At 35.5% G+C, this 7,532-nt stretch overlaps 1 long non-coding RNA gene across 1 annotated transcript; it reads left to right on the top strand.

Moving 5' to 3' along the window:
• The first annotated feature begins 223 nt into the window (after positions 1-223).
• Positions 224-2,800, top strand: LOC110897194. Its single transcript, XR_002568521.1, has 3 exons — positions 224-327; positions 1,150-1,234; positions 2,718-2,800. It is a non-coding gene; the product is annotated as an uncharacterized LOC110897194 (long non-coding RNA).
• Positions 2,801-7,532: the final 4,732 nt, after the last annotated feature.

Here is a 7,532-nt window from a genome sequence, read left to right as displayed (position 1 = left end):
TTACATATTATAGCATGAAATAAAATAACGAGGCTATAATTAGATAAGATTTTAGAATACCAAGAAAGTTTATAAAACTTGGAAAAAGGTTATTAAGTGACAACAATAGATAACATGGGGGTTGAATGTGTAAGATTTGATAAATAACAAAATAAAATTAAAAACCCAGTAGTTGGGTGTGTGTGTATCGCGACCAGAAGGGGGAAAGAAAGGATGAAACCCTACTTGTTCAATCAAGGTCAAAATTCAGCAAATTAATGGTGGCTCTTGACACAAATCGAATGCATGTGCTTGATTTCTCACTAATCTAAGTATTCTGATCATAAGGTAAGAAAGAATTTCATGTTTTGGTGTATCTTGATGAAGTAGGTTTTACCAATCCGTGAATCGCTATGAAATTGAGTTATATATGAGTTAGAATCACTAGTTAGAAGGTATATTATGCTTCAATTTGATTTGCTAAAGATTTGAGAGAAAACCTACTTGTTCTAGTAAGATGATGTTTATGTCATTTGAATAAGTAGAGCAATTCTATGAATAATTGTGTGAACACTAGAACATTGATAGATTACTATGTGTAGGATGAAAGGTTTGTGCAAGAATGGTTGATTATGTGAATTATGATGATATTTAGTGAAATTATGCATAAGGTACATGTACATGATGTTTCATATGTTGTACGCACACTAGGTGTTTGATGAAATGCCTCAATGACCATCTAAGTAGCTTTGAATGGGATATGAACAAATGGTGGTAAGCATATTTGCATTGCGAATAAGAAATGTATATAGTGTCATTGATATAGCATAAATGATGATACGGATACATGAGGATAAGCCGAAAGTTTGTATGATGAACTATTGACTTTTGAAGGTCAACTACGCATAAGAAGCATGATTTGGTTTGTGGTCGTAAAGGTAGGATTATAGGAAGTTGTATGGTACATGTTATGTTAGTATGTGTTAATTTTGATTACATGATGCATTTCATGAGTTTTAAAGGATATGAATTGAATTGAATTGTATGTAATATGCTTGTTAGTTGTCACTAATGAAAGTCAAAAATGTGAAATATACAATTGGTATGATCTTTAACAAGGACAATTGTGAAGGCTAATGAGAATGTGATTTCGGTGACTTGAAAGTATAGGAACCATATCAACATGGACACGAGCATGGAAGGACAATGGGCCAAGGGCAATTATAGAAGCTATGCACGAACTCGGACGCACGAGGTAAGTGATTTTCCTTAATCGCTTCTTAATTGTTTATGTAAAGTTATGTGCTAGTTAGTTAAGTATGTTAATTGAGGACCAATAAGGATGTGTTGTATGAAACCAATGATTTTTTTAAGTAGATGTAACGGGTCAAAAGTAGTCTTGATGTTATAACGGAAGAGAGAGTAAGAAAGGGCTACGGTATGATAACCGGGTAACGGGTAGAATTGCGCATAAGTACGCTAACGATAAGCGGGAGTATGGATAAGTAGTCGAAGGACTTGATTATGATTTATGACTAATGGGTAAATGATTTCATGAATAGAACTTGGGCTAGCGAAGATTAATTTAGTATAATCGTTTAAAATGAATGAATTAATACACAACGGGTATCGGGCGCGTAAACCCGGGTACGAAACTCCGGATAGTGTAGAAAGTATTATGCTATAATGATCATGTTAGTTTTGGACTAAAACGAAAGTGTTGTTTAATGAATTCATGAACGGGTCGAATAACCGTAAATGAATAATAAGTCGATAGCGTATAAGTTAAGAATTTCCTTAATCCGGATGTGGGATTTTGAGTCCATAGGGTAGAGGACCAATTTACAAGCATGTAGGAGGAAACAGGAGGTTAAACGGATAAACGGGTTGAAAGTTATGCGATTTTTAGTACGCGCGAACGACGAAACAACACAGCAGGAAAAACCAACTTTTGAGAGGCCGTCGCCGACGCCCTCTGGAAAGCCAGTTTTTGCTGACGGGTTATCTTGCTGCCTACAGAGGTTTTGGGCTATGGGTAAATGCAAGGGCCGTCGCCGACGCCCTCCCCATGTCCAAAAAGCTGAAATTTGGTTATTTATGTTATTTATGCATTGTAGGCTTCGTTACATTATCCGGTGTCTATGGCGAGCCTTCTAAACATGATTACGGGTGTTCCCTTGACATTTAAGAGTTGTAAACCCAAGTCTAAGTACCATGTAATTAATGTATGGATATGTAAGAGGTATGTAAGATCTTGGACGTGTATTTAAGTACATATGAAGGTACGTATGAGTGTATGCAAGTAAGTAGAGACATAGTAATGCATGTATGTACATAGATGTGTATTTATGTATGTGTGAAGATACGTATGTGTATATGAATGTATGTAGAGACGTAGTAATGTATGTGTGTATGTAGATGTGTATTTGGCATATATGAATGTCCGTATGAGTATATGTAGGTACGTATAGATATAGGAAGGTATGTACGTATGTAGACGTGTATGTATACATGTAAGAATGTTTGTGTGCATGATTTAGATACGTCGAGTAATACGTTATTAATAGTGTGCCTTGAGAATGAAAAAGTAATGCAGGTACATTATTGAAGCCTCACCAGAACATGGATACGCGGATGGAATGCTTAAAGTTAGAAAGATAACGCAATGGGAAGTGTACGAGATTGAATCTTGTTTATGTATTGTGTACTAATGTGATGAATGTATGTGGTGAGTGCAGGTTGTACGAATCACGGGCGGTTATCACGAGGAGTAGAGATCGAAGACCGAGTCACAAGATTGTACGGGAATAGTTGAGTATGTATTTTAGTAAGCAGGATTTATACTTTATTTTTTGTAAAAGATACATATTAAAATGAACTTTTAAGTAGGTCAAGATGTTTGTAATGAAAGAAATTTTATGGCAGGAATTTCCGCTGCGACTTTTTGTCAAACATGTATTAGGGTCTTACATTTGGCAAAACCAGGTTTTTTGGCAGAAATTTGGACCTACGAGTCAAGAACCGAGATTGAGACTAGTTTATTTTTATTGTTTTGTTTGTTTTTTTTTCGAGTCTAAGCGTTCGATTTTCTACCGCTCAGACTGCGGGGGAGTATTGGACTGCATTCTTAGACTAGGGTTTATTAGTGTAAACCCACGGGCTCGATTAGGTTTCTAGGGTTCCTTGTGATCTCTTTATATTGTAATCAAACATATCAATAATATTAATCAAGTCTTTCATATTCTTACACTAACTAACCAGAAAACAACTTCCGACATTTCTAACGCTAAACTGGTTTAATCGCAAGCGATTAGGTCGTCGGAACCGGCGGAAGTTCAAAATCTGGTGTTCCAGATAACAAATCGGATTGGAAGCTGCCCGTGAAACGGAAATTATGCCGGGAATGAAGCATATTGAACGAAGATTTGAGAGAACTAGATTGGAGAGTGCGGTAATTGATGACGGTGGGTGGTGGTGGAAGAGGAGTGGTTTGAGGGTGGATCAATGGTGGCAGGTGGTGGTGTGGTGTGGGGGGTGGGTAGTGGCAGGTGGTGGTGTGAGATTGCTCTTGATATATATATATATATATATATATATATATATAGAGGGAGAGAGAGAGAGAGAGTAGAGAGAGAAGTGTGTGTTTAGAATTTTTGTTTTAATTATTAAAGTTATTAAAATGATTTTTTGTTAAATAAAAGTGTAAAAAGACTAATTCGCCCTTCACTTAATAGTTAAAACTAACTGGGTTAGGGATAAAGGACAAACCGTGCAAAATTTTGAAAAAAGTAAGTACAAAACTCGTCAATTTTAAAGGCAAAAAACACATCTTGAAATTTGATATAAAAATAATGGACAAAGTTGTATTAAATTAATAATAAAAAAATGGATATTCTAAACGAGATGCTCAAGATGGACAACGAAGTTGGAACTACGAACAAACTGCAAAAGCTACTGAAAGTCTCACAATATGTCGAGTGGAAGGAAAGGTTCGAATCATTTGCTTAGTATCATGATGCTCGTATGTGGATATGCATCACTAATGAATACATTGCACATACATATGACTTTGAAGGTAGACAACATGTGACATCTTATTTGGGGATGCAGGAACCTAAGAAGCGAATATACGAGGAAAATTAGAAAGGCTTAGCTTCAATTAACATGCCCTTGCCACACGGAATCAAACATACTTTTCGAAGGTATACAAGTTCAAAAGAACTGCTCATCATAAATGATTTGGTGAACTCCATGCTTAGATTAGTGAATTAATTAAAAAATAGTTTTTATCTAGTTCAAAAATCGTATTCAAACTTAAAATTTGATATAGTGGGGGTGAGGAAACTCATCTTTGTGATTTTTATAACAAACAGTAAGGTCTGTTTGAAATAAGAAAATAAAACTCAAAACTACTATAGGTGTTTATAGTTTATACTATTATTAAACCACACAAACTCATACAATGGCTAACTGATTCCACTTGGTTGACGGAAATTCTTATGCCTTTGATATTAGTTACAACTCAAGTCAGGAACACTTGTTTCACATGCATTCGTCGTTTATATGAATCATGAGTCGTTCATTAGTCTGCAGTAACACCTAATACTAACTTTACACTAATGATACATAAAGATTATCGAGTTCATCAACAACTCCATTAATCAGGGTTAATTCACGAAAAGAGTCTTAGTGTAGGGTTCTAGAGCATGTTGGACTTCACTCGTTCCAGCCATTGATTTTGGTCTAATCAATGATGTGGATCTGTTGATGACATAGTTATTTGCTCACACATGCTAGTAACAAAACTATTGATTTCGTGTTACATGCCTTAATAATGTAAGTAACTAATTATGTTATTAATGTGGTGTTTGTTGGTTCTTTTTTCATATTCTCGTTGTGGGCTTACACCGGGTCCAAACATGCATGGCTCTAGATAAGCCCATTATCTTGGTACAAAATAACTCTTAATTATTGATTTAAAGATCATTAAAAACAATTATATATGTTATGTTTCAATAGGTAAAGGATCCTGTACAAAGTCATACTTTTGTAAGAAGTGTGAGAAATAATTTGGTGATGACAAGTGTCCTCTATCTTAATTAATTCAAAAGGGTATATTAGTAATTTACCTTTCTTATCAATTAATTGAGTTTCAAGATAACTGAAAAAAAAACTGTCGTCCTATTTTTTTGCAAGATCCAATTCGATTCTCACCTACGTATCATTTCTTCATCATCTTAATCGCAACATCTTTTAATCGTATATTGTTCATATCTTCTTTTCATCATCTTTAAATTGCAATACAATGTTTTTTGGATTCCAGATAAAACACCATGACTTGAATCATAGTCAATGTCTCTAGAATGTATCCAGATGTTTTAAAACACCACGCCATGAACAATGTCTACAGAGAAAATGTCACGGCCCCCGACCCGGTTTGACCCGTTTCAGGAGCCGCGGGACAGAAATCCCGTGGTATTTTAATTTAGACGACAGCGGAAGTCTTTTAAAACAGGATCTTTCAATATTTAAAACTGCCCGTTTACATAATTTAGGGATAAAACCCCGGTAATTTACAATCATTTGATTTTACTCGGAAATCTTTTATTTTACAAAACATGTTTCTTTACTTTATCACGAGCCACTTTCTTAAGCTTGTAGTGCTTCACGGCACTTTTCCTGGATCATAACAGATCACCTGAAACATGTTTGAAAAAGGTTTTGTCAGCGGGAAATACTGAGTGAATCATTCTATTTACATAAAATGATGTATAGTTATTAATTACAGCATAAGAGCGATTACGATGGTTTATATCTTATTTTTATCTGGCGCTGTGTCACAATGGTGACATGTCACAATGGTGACGATGGTTATACCACTATTAGGTCAATGAACCCAAATAGTGATGATTATCCCTAGTAGGTCAATGAACTTAACTGGGAGAAAATTAGTAATGTGCACAATACCCCACTAGCCAGTGATTTAAGATATCCACGACTTAGTCCCTGTAATTATAACTTTTTGAAAATAATTTGGAGTATTATAAAACAGTTGATAAAAAGAGAATGACTCACATTGCAGATTTAACGAGCAGAGTATAAGCCTACTTATTAGCCTTTGATTTAACCTAATTTAAATAATAATGCACACACAAACGGGTTAGTAACTAATACAGCAGTTACGACAATTCACGAGATTAAACCCTCACAACGATTAATAAGGTGCAATACTTAACCATTCAACGGATTCACAACGAATGACAGAGTATAGTCCGAATTCAAACAGCACTCAAACATTCAAGTCGAAATCATGACGAATAACAAAGTATAAACTCAATTTGAGCAGCACTCAAACAATCGTTGGATAGTTATAATCGATCGGACGTTGAATCGTAATAGCGATCGAGTTATTACCCTGATTGCAGCAGCAATTAGTGATCCGTGTGTGTTTTGATGATAAACAGAGTATAACTCCGTGCGTATTTCGACTTTTTACGTCGTTTCAAAGACAGAATTCAAGTCCCAATGTCGGCTATTTATACAAATCTTTGGACCTCGCTTACGGACCGTAAGCCTTGTCCCTTACGATCCGTAAGGGAAGCAGTCTATTTATAGGGTAGCTGGGTTCGGGACTAGGCTTGCTGACTTGACAGAATTTTATTTTAAAATTTTGACAATGAGTTATTGTGATAAACGTTGGCTAGGTTTTACCCCCCCTGAGTTTTAGGGGCCCTGATCCTGATTCCGATTGTTCTGGAAATTTTAGGGTTTGTACAGAATCACTTGGGTGTCTTAATTAGGGTTTCCTTGATAGATAATTAACATACTAAGTATTAATTTTAGTGAGAGTTGTTACATTCTCCCCACCTTAAGAAAAATCTCGTCCTCGAGATTTACTGGAATAAATGAGGATATTTCCACTTCATTTCTGATTCCAGCTCCCAAGTGTATTCTGGTCCTCTACTTGAATTTGACCAATACTAGTCGTTTGTGTTTGAGAAACTTGATCTTTCTATCTTCTATTTGTAGTGGTTTCTCTACAAATTTTAAAATTTTCATTTACCTCTATATTTTGAAGGGGTACTACCAGGGATTCGTTTGATAAACATTTCTTGAGATTGGATACATGAAATACATCATGTACTCCATCTAACTCTTCTGGTAGTTGTAAACGATAAGCAACTGGTCCTATACGTTGGATCACTGGAAATGGTCCTACGTACCTTGGACTTAGCTTTCCTTTCTTACCGAATCTAACAACTCCTTTCCAAGGAGATACTTTCAATAGCATTATGTCTCCAACTTGAAACTCCAACGGCTTTCGTCTATTATCTGTATAACTCTTCTGGCGATCTTTAGCCGTCTTCAGCCTTTCCTTCGTGATATTGAATATCACAGTCGTAGACACTTAGGATTTTCATCCATTTCCTTTGCCTCATGTTTAATTCTTTTTGCTCAAATATATATCTTAAATTCTTATGACCCGTATAGACAGTAAACTTACTTCCATACAGATAATGTCTCCAAATCTTAAGGGCAAAATTATGGCTCCT

Source organism: Helianthus annuus, chromosome 12, assembly GCF_002127325.2.
Source record: "Helianthus annuus cultivar XRQ/B chromosome 12, HanXRQr2.0-SUNRISE, whole genome shotgun sequence".
In the NCBI taxonomy this organism is placed as follows: Eukaryota; Viridiplantae; Streptophyta; class Magnoliopsida; order Asterales; family Asteraceae; genus Helianthus; species Helianthus annuus.
Note: the sequence above shows the minus strand (reverse complement) of the source record. Positions and strands in the feature narration are given on the sequence as shown.